Below are 10,160 nucleotides of genomic sequence, written 5' to 3' on the forward strand. Positions count from 1 at the left end.
AGCTAAAGATTCTACTTACTTTGTACACGAGTGTTGGAAGAACATTGTGCTAAAACATTATCCTAAGGAAATAAGAGAAAGTAAAAGCAGGGTAATAAATAAAGAAGAAAAAGAAATAAGGTGGTACTTGGGTACTTGTTGATTAGCATATATATATGTATAGCAGCTCATGGCATGGTGAAAATAACAGCGCCACAGACCAGAGACATGCTACCAGCTGGTAAAAAGAAGGTTCTTGGGATTCCACCTTTACAGTTTTGCAGAAACCAAGACCCACCAGGACCCTTTCCTTTCCCACCAGCTTTTTTTTTCAGATGCAGATCATGACCAAAAGGGGACTTACAGGGTAGCAAGTCTTTGCCATTCTCTAAGATGAGCACAGCTTGCCCCCACATGATGGAAGTGAGGGGCTGCCCTGGCGAGGGCAGGGCAGCAGGGCTGGGATCTGGCAGCTTTTCCTTCCAGAAAGAACTGTCCAGCTGAGCCTTCAGCAGAAGCACCTTGCTGGTGGAGTTCACTAACATCTCTTAGGAAAGATTGAACTTTAGTCATCGTCTCTGGGAAAACTATTCAAAATTTCTGCATGTGGTGACCAATGCCTAAGGTCACGGTCTTCTATAAATGCACTGAGGCAATGCCAGGAGTGGGGCACAGGGCAGCGATGAGCAGCAGCAGCTGTACCATGAACAGAGCAGACTGTGAACTTCAGCACGGGGTTTCATCACAAATGGTGCTACTGTAAGGCTGGTTTCACCTTTCCGAGAAGCCTCCTGTAGGTTCACAGCCTGGCCAAGGAATTGCAGTAGTGAAAAGCTCTTGCAAAGTCCTCTCTGTGAGAGGATCTCAAAGCAGGTTATCAAGGCTGAGTAAAGAGAAGAAGAAATCAGCAGCAGCATCACCAGTGACTTATCCATGAGCAGATCTGTAAGAGGAAGCAGTTGCATCCCTCTCATAGGATGTGCTAACCAACCACTGCCAAGATTCAGGAATAAAACAGGAGCAAGCCTAAGCTAGTACATTTCATCAAAACATTGTCTAAGCCTCTCCTCTAAAAATAAATAAATAACTAAATAACTAACTAACTAAATAAATACTGCTTCTCCACAAAGCAGTTGAGTTTTGCAAGAAGATTTCATCTGGTGTTGACATATTGGAAATTTTACTGAGTCTCCTCAGTTGCCCCCTCTGAAGTGTTGAAAAACCAAACACTGCAAAGCTTGTTGCAAGGGCTTTGCAACGTTTACTTCATGTTATTTGTTTATCTTATTTTACAGCATTCCTCATCTCTCCCTTCTTTTTTCTATTTCACCATTAGAATTTGGGGGAAAAAAAAGAATCAAAGAGAAGGAAACAAGCTGAAAACTGGGGAATGAGCTGACCCATTCTCCTTCCCCACTGCCAAAAATAAAGGTTTGCAAAAGATCTGCCAGGATACCTCATTACTTTCTGCATCTCTTGCATTGTTTTCCTGAAGAAGTGTGAAGCACTTGAAGTTTTAGAGGCTTTCCTTGGAAAAGGAGAATCACGCCAAGGCCTTTAATCCAAGCAGAAGTGCAGGGGCGGTTTAATGCCATTTCATCAGTCCTCCTTTCTTCCTCCTCTCTCCCCTCATACAGAATCTGCCTTTCAAAGGCTTTAGCCCTCTATCAAGAGCAGATAAATATCAGTGTGTTTCACCACTGCCAGCAGTTTCGTGGGTTAATGGTTCCCTGCTTCTCAACAGATTTGACTTCTGGGCACAGTTACATGTAGCAGAGAAATGAGGTGACAGCCCTGGGCTACAGAATGAGTTGGAACAAGACTTAGCTTAGGCTGCAGCATGAACTCCTGCCTGAAAGACAAGGTGGTGGCAGCTGCAGGTCTGCCAGGACCATCATTTCCAGGAACTCAGAACTAAGGATCAGATCCCAGCTCTCTGGGCAGCTTTCTCCCTATGCATTCTCTTTTGGAATCATGCACTCTTCCTACGCCAGGAGAGATGGCATATGAATTTCCTTTCTGACATGGAAAGCAAACTCTTGTGTATTTACCTGGCCTCAGCTTGGATATATAGGATGGATATATAGTTTGGATTTTTGGGAATCTATATAATCTATCTATTTTGGGGAATCTATCAATGTGTTTACCAAAAGTGAGATTTAAGTTTACAGGGACTGGCATTACCTTGCTTGCTTGCTTGCTTGCTCTGAAGTTTACTGCTCCACAAATTCAGTGGATCCCACAGATCCCTGGAAATCCCCTGCCCCATCTTTTCCCTTAAGGCATGGCTGCATTCTAGATACGTTACTTGGGCTCTTTAGCTAACAGCTACTTCTAGGGAGTTCCCAGAAGAGCAGCAGCAGCCACTGTCCCAGCTGCTTTTCCACAAGTCTTGGGAAGGGCTGGGGCTGAAAGAAGCTTCCTTTGCCACCCTGCTCTGCCTCAGTGGGGAGTGCATGGTTAGAAGGAGGGGATGAGATCTCAGAAATCACCTGCATCTGATTGCCAGGGTCAGAAGGGAAAGCAGATATAATTCAGGTGATGGAACATGCCTCTGAGCCGTGAGCAGAATGGCTGAGTTCACTGCCACTGGCGCAGAAATCTTAGCGCTGAGAATTAGGCTGGAAATAGCTGATGATAGCAATGGGGTGCTTATCTCTGCACTTTGCCCCATCCCATCTCTTCCAGCTCGCTTTAGCACCAGACCCCCTGCCCATCCTCCCGTCCTGTTGCCCCAAACAGGCTTTGCTCCCAGCCCTGGGGCTGCCAGCAGCAAGAACCCAGCCTGTATTGTCTAAACAGGGCTATACAATAGACAGCATTGTTGACACTGGATTTTTGCCCTCATTAAAGATGACCTCACAGCCCACCCCTTGGGCACTTCAGCCAGCCCCTTTCGACTGTGAGGCTGTCTTTTGAACTTGGGTAAATAAATTGGGAGGGGAGGGGAAGAAAGGGATGGAGAGCAGAGGAACACTGCGGTCATTGTGTTGCCACCCTCTCCTCAGCACTGGTGCTCTCTGGTGTCTTGCCACCCACACTGGACATGGCAGACCAGATGCCAAGGAGCCAGCATGCCTCACTACCCCAGCCTTCATTCACTGGGCAGGACCCTCTGTGGTCCTGCACCCTCCTTTCTGCAAGTTGCAGCTTGCCCTGGTGACTTCAGCCACCCTTCCTCCTCCAGTTCTCCTGTGCCTTTCCTGCCCACACCTTCTGCGCCTTCTCTTTAGGCTGTGACCATCCTCAAGCATCTCCTGCTGCTGGCACTGTGAAAGTGCTGAGTGAGAGCCAGGGAAATGCTACCTACAAGTGGTGGGTCTTCTGACCCAGCTTAGGTGGCATGGGCTATCTCCTGCTCCACGGTCTTTCTGGAGATAGACTTGTGGTAGGAGAAGCGGGCATACTTTTGTATGGTGAAACTAATGGGGCTGCCCTGAAAACATGTACATGATGGTACAAAGAGAATCATAGGATCATAGAACCCTTAGAGTTGGAAGGGACCTTTTGAAAGTCATGAGTCCAGTTCCCCTGTAATGAATAGGGACATGCATAGCTAGATTTGTTGCCTAGGGTCTGATCCAGCCTTGCCTTTAATGTCTCCAGGAATATGGTATCTACCACATCTCTGGGCAACCTGTTCCAGTGCCTTACCACCCTCACTGCAAAAGTGAAAGAAGAAATGATAGAGGGAGAATCTCCTGGATCCTCATCTCATCCTCTCCGTACTACACTTGCCAGTACACGTAGGAAAACCCCAAAGATGGGGTATGCCTCTCCCTGTCTGCCATCCCCAACTTTGCCTACATCTATGCTTCAGTCTCCTTTAAAGTGAATGCTTTCTTTCCTCTTGGGCAATGGGACTTGAGCAGAGAGCTGCCTTTGTGTTGCTTCAGTGGCAGGCCCTGATATTTCTCCTATTTCATTTCTCCTACTTCATTTATCCCAGTGAAACACTCTGTCTTGTGAACAGGAATAGGAGTTACTGGCTTCACACAAGCTCTTTGGAATGCTGCATTTTCTCAATGAGTTTTATTACTTAGAGCTGCCTTCTCTGAGCTATTTACACACATGCTGCATCTTGGCTAGAAGATGAATAATGGTTTATTGCAGAAAGTGTTTACTACATCAGTTTAATATTTCTCCTTTCCCTTTCTAGAGGATGAGGGCTAAAGTGACCTTTAGACCATAATAACACTATAACTGGGCCACCAACCTTGGGTTAACCCAACACTAACAAGCCATGACGTGACCTCACAGGTATTGCCAGGATGAGGGAAGTGTATTGATTCATGCTGCATTATCTTTGTCCAACTCTTGTTTGTTACCAACTCTTTGGTAAAGCAAGCCAGATAGGAGGCATCATTTCTCTCAGACAAACAGCTAAGGACTGTTATTTCAAGTTACAAAGTCCTCACCTGCTCCAACATGTCAGCACTAACCAGACCTCGTGGCTGGGGTGCAACTGGCCTTAATAAGCCTCAGCTACTCCCTATACCAAAGCTTAATATTATAAGCAAGGAGAGTACAGTTGGATCTGCCACAGCAGCCCCAAATTCACACTCAGTCAGCATGGGCAAGAGGCTTCCCTAATCTTTTTTTCTTTTTGTTTTAATTTTTTTTTTCTGTCTATAAAATTAGGGTGGTACTTGTGTTGTTGTCCAAGTTCATACTCAACTAAAAATCCCTCACAATTCCCAACTGAGCAGAGTGCCTCCCACCACCACCTGTGAGGGGCTGCAGCAGTGTGCAGCACTGGCCCAAGAACGGGCATTTGAAGTTCTGAAGGAGAGAGATGCTACAAGCTGTTATGTTTCTGTTGGGAATGTTTTTAGGTTTGCTGCTGGGAATGAAGCCCTTACCTGCCTGCCCGGTTTTGCTGCCTTTCCAGGTCTTTGAAGAACCTGTCTGCCCTGTCCTCCTTTATAGAAAGGAGCTGGAAACTCACTTGTCTCCTTCCACATCCATTTCCTCTCTTAAGAAAAGGGCTGCAGACCTGTGGGATCGTGTTAGTTTTGGTGGGTAAAGTGACCTGTGTTAACTATGTATTTGTATTTTGAGTGTTAATAGGGGAAGAGATTTGTAGCAAGTGTAAATTAAATTCTTGACAAGTAATGCTTCAGAGACTCTGCGACCCACTGTCTACTCTCAGTTATTTCTGATGACCTTTATAAAGCTTGCTCATCATCTCTTAAGCCTTGTGGTGGTGTCAAGATAGAAGTCCTGTTCAGTCTACAAAGGCTTCTTACAAAGTCTGGACCTCTGGGCACTGGAGAGCTGCAGCAGATGATTGCCCACCACATGCATTCACACATTTGCACAGCGTGCATTTGGCACATTCTGAAAGGTATGCCTTTTGCTCCCTTCATGCTGTGCTGGAGGCAGTCACGTTTCCAAAGAATTCAGTCATAACCTTCTAGAAGAACCCGTGTGGATACTGAAATTAATTCAGCTTTCTCTGGCTGATGACAGGCCTTTTTATCCACGAGTCTTTGCAAAAGAAAGTAAGGTAAGGGAAAGTGGCAGAGTTGCTATCTTCACTATGAATTTTGATGTAGTTACACAGCATTGCCGTGGCTGTTCTTTCACTCCTAGCTTTACCTAGATAAGTATGGTTTGCAGAGGTTTTGGGAAAACATACTGACAGCACACAGTTGAAGGGCTGCTAGAATGGTGCTAGGATCCATACCTGTGGTAGGACTGCTCACTTTCCCAGATGATAAACGTGACGGCAGAAAGATCAAACTTCCTACTTCTGTAGTCTGTACTAAACCAGCAAGAGTGAGAAATATATTAGAAATCATCCTGCTTAGGTACACAAGGATGTCCCAACTTCTGAAATATCCCTGGAGCCCTCCTCAGGGACCCCAGGATCCCAGCTAACTTGTCTGGGTACTGAGGTAGGGTGAGCCTGGAAAGCGCTGGAACACAGGTAATAGCTGGCTGATGTGCAAACACACCATGTTGCCAGTGACTGGTAGGGCTCAGGCTCCTCTTTCACCACCTCTTTCTCAATCTGTCAAGAGTGGGTTCAACCAGGTGATTGGCTCCTCCCTGAATATCAAGCATATGTAGCATCTAAGCCTAACACTGATGCTAGCCTCTGGCTTATTTTAAAAGCCACTTGAGCCCTTCTTACCTTGTTTTTCTATCTATAAAATGAGATCCTTATGTATTGTTCGGAATGATATGATCAGGAATTAAACACAAAGTCCCGTACAACATAGGACTGTGCAGGTTGAGTTAATGCAATTGCTCTGTGCACATATGATCTTAATCTAGAAAATGCTTTGGTTAGAGTAACTGCTTGGACAGAGGTAGAAAGGTGGTGAATCATTTCCAGCTCTTGAAAAATGTGTTCTGCTCTCCAGCCAAGACCTGGCCAGCCCCATCAGCCTGAGAATCATGGGAGCAAGCTTACAACATGCTGGGAGAGGACTAGGCAGTTCTTTAGTGCCCAGAGTCCCTCCATCAGTTTCTAAAAGTGTCAGGACTCCTCATTCTGCATTTCTTCTCTGGAGATTGTTGCTGGATCTCAGGAGGTTACCTGGCCTCAGATGCAGGGATTCACTTTTTCCCCTCATGCTGCTGGAATTATTATAGCCATTTTTTCACCCTTGGGGACTGTCTGTCTCTCCTATTCAGCATGTAGGTGCTAACATGAATCTCAGCTAGGGACTATGGGAAAAAGCATGAAAATGTCAGCAGGTGGCATCTGAAAGAAGGTAGATAATCTCTAGATAATCTTCAAGCAGTTGCAGAGATAATCAACGTTTTGCTCTGGAGATCCCTGATCTCAGTGCATCTTATCTCTAAAACTTGCTCTGGGCATGACAGGAGCAGACAGAGATGGCTTGCTCTATCCAGGTGTGAGTTACATGATACATAACTTGTGCTAAGGATGTTAATTTGAACTACTCATCCAATTGTAGCCCTTAGTCCCATCCACCAACCTGCAGCACACAGATGACATACAAGAATCAGTAACCTGCAAGAAAACCTTTCCCAGGTGCAACAAATTGCCGTCGCTTCATCCTAAACACCTGCACTGATCTTCAGAGAGAGGATTGATAGCAGACATTCGCTGTTTCTTATGCTGTTAGCAGGTGTTTCTGTAGCTCTGTCCAAGCAGTGCAGGATGGGTCTGTGTGGGGCTGTGCTGATTTTACCTGTCTTTTCTTTATTAATCAAGGGGACAGAGTATGTGGCTATTGAATGGGTTTGGCAGAGGATAAAACTAAGCTGTCTGGGAAGGTGAGTGCTGGTGGGATTGACCTGATGTGAGCCTGTCTGGGAAGTCAGTAGAAGAAGTGGCCTGCAGTCACTTGGAGCGCCACCTCAGCCCATAGCCTGGGACAGGGGGCACAGCTGGGCACAAGGCAGCAGCCCAAATGCCACGTTACCAAGCTGATGTTATGTTTTAGCCCTGCTCGCTCGTACGGTCTCAAGCGTGGGGCGCCTGTGGGTTGGGGCTGGGGCCATGGGGCTCTCCTGTGATGGAGTGCGGCTGCCCCCCTCTGGCTGCTTTTTCCCCCGCTAAATTCTCATCACAACATACTTCTCAGAATATAGCGAAAATGAAACCAAACGTACCACCTTGTTCCTTTTGAGTGTGTTTTACTGTGATTAACTCCTTCCCAGTGCACTGTATGTAACAAGGCATTTAAGTTCAGAATGCTCCTGTCCACTTTGCCTAATGACAGCAATCAAATAACATTCCTCTTATTGATCAAAACTGTCCCAGTAGGGACAACACTGAGAAGGAGGCCCCTTGGTCCCCAGTGATGCACAAAAGCAGGACTTCATTTCAGCCTTCATCCTCCAGCTTCACTCCCCAAAGCAGATGTGAAGGTCTTGCAGCTATAGAGATACATAACACCTGTGCTGGTATTTAAATACCAGAAAACATTTTTATTTGAATAACTTGTTTACTATCTTGGATATCCACTACATAGTTGTTTTGTTTCCTTTTTGGAAAGGGCATGTCATAAAACCAAGGAGCCATGTAATTGTGTTATTATACATATTTCCTACTCTAAGGATTCTATGTTTCGTCCTCTTTTCTCTGCCTTTCATTCAAACTGTTTGTAAAACATTTTAATTTTGACGCTGTACAGGAAATCAGATATTCCTTTCTGAATCCCTTCTACCTGAGTTCACTCTCATGTATTTGCCACAGGATGTGATCTTCGCACTAAAATAAATGACAGAATTAGCTGTGGCTTATACTTCTTTATAAAGCAGTTAACATATCAATCATGACAGAAAATAATTTTAAGTGAGAATTCAAAGGAAACCACAGCCAGTAGTTAGTAGTTTAGTGCTTTCAGAAATTAATGTTAAACTGTAAACTGCTGTTGCTGCCCCCTGACAAGTTTTCAGCCTCCCCTCAGAGTAGGAGAATTGGCTCTTAGAAACAAGCCAGTGAACATGCTTGATGCAGCAAGCCCATGGATTGCAGGAATTGGCTGGCTTAGCCAAATTCTGTCATCTCTAGCAAGAAAAGCTGCTATGGGGCCTGGTGGGACAGATGGCTTTATGTCAGACATCAGAAAGTAATGGCCCATCATTGTTTCATACTATGCAAATAAATCAAAACATTTTCAAGTTCTCTTGAAGAAATGTTCTTCTTGCAGAAGGGTAAGAGGGAGGCAATTTCCTCTGCAGTAAGTGCAGTAAGTGGTTGCCTGTAGCTGGTTGTGAGCTATTCTGCTGACAGCCTACCTGCTTGGGGAACCTCTGTGTGCAGTGAATGAGTGCTCAGTTCAGGAAGCAGTTTAACCCGCATTGTTTCATAAGGAATTTATTGACAGGAGAAGTTCTGGGGCTATGATTTTTGTCTTACCCTATTGTGCTGAATCCACTGTGAGGATGGTTTCTGGGTTTAGAAATAAACCTGCCTGTGTATTTCTAGAGTGTTTCTTCTAAGCCCGCTGAAAAACTGGCTTCATCGCAGAGAAGGATTGGAGAAGAGAAATTATGTTTGGCTTTCACAAGAATGGGTGGTTGGTGAATAAATGAATACATATGAGATAAGGACAGAAAAGGTGCTATTAGAAAAATGCTGGATGCTATCTTCTATTAGGTGAGAAAAGGGGATGTCCTCATCCAGCTGGCCTGGCAGTGTCACCTGTATGAACACAACAATCCAGGGAAAATATACCTGCTTGTACCTTTGAGCCCTGTGGCCCTACAGCTGCTAACCTGGGTAGTCAGGAAAAGTACCTCCCCATGGAGAACTGCTTGCAAAAGTCTTGAGGAGGGACCAGGGTCAGACTACATGTTCCTTTGCCATCTTACTGCAGCACCTGTGAGATGTGGGACTACTTCTTGCTGCTACCTGGTGGGTGAACATCATCACCCCCTTGCTCTTGTGATTTGCAGTTTTGCCTGACAGTCCTGGTTTGCAGCAGAGCAAGCAGGCACTGCAGGGTTTTGTGGCAGTTCTGTAAAAGTTGAAGAGCTCAGCACCTGGCTTCCAAAGCAAACACTAGGACTTTACTCTCACTTTCTGCTCCTGCCTTTAATAATGAGTTGCAAGGAGGAAGCTGGGAAGCTGTGACCGGGATTGCTTTGGGTCCAAACCCAGCTTCTCGCTGGGAGCAGCGGTTCCAGAGCTGCTACCCCTCCGAGCCAGGGCTGCCGGCGCCACCTGGTGACAACCTCAGCCCAGTCCCGCACAGCTTTCTATTCTTCGACCCTTCCCGAGAAGTTCAGACCTTCCTCCGTCGCGGACGGTCTGTCCGACTGTGCCCACCGTGTGCCCGCTCCGGTGGCGTTCGCTCGGGTACCCGCTGTGCTTCCCGGTCGGAGCCCATCTATGCTGCAGGTGGCCCGAGGGGTCCGATTGAATCCCAGCCACCCCCTCCTCCCTGCAACTCTGGCACTGTCTCCTGGCAGCCTCCTGTTGCCACAGCCCCACCGGGGTCTGTCATCTCAGTTAGGAGCAGGGCCATGTCACTGTAGGGCTGACGGTGGTTTTTATGGTGGTTGGTGCCACCCTCCCATACGTATCACCAGCTGAGCTGGTATAAAACAGAGTGTGTGCGCTCTCTGTGGGATGCTGGTCATGCACCCTCTCCCAGGCAGCTGAGGCAGACGTGCTGTTTGGCACTGACTGATTCCCTCTCTGCTAGCTCACAGCTCCAGCTGATAAGCACTTCTGCTGCCAGTAAATAGCT

Source organism: Lagopus leucura, unplaced genomic scaffold (genome assembly GCF_019238085.1).
Source record: "Lagopus leucura isolate 7727_CA_CO unplaced genomic scaffold, USGS_WTPT01 Super-Scaffold_739, whole genome shotgun sequence".
Lineage (NCBI taxonomy): Eukaryota > Metazoa > Chordata > Aves > Galliformes > Phasianidae > Lagopus > Lagopus leucura.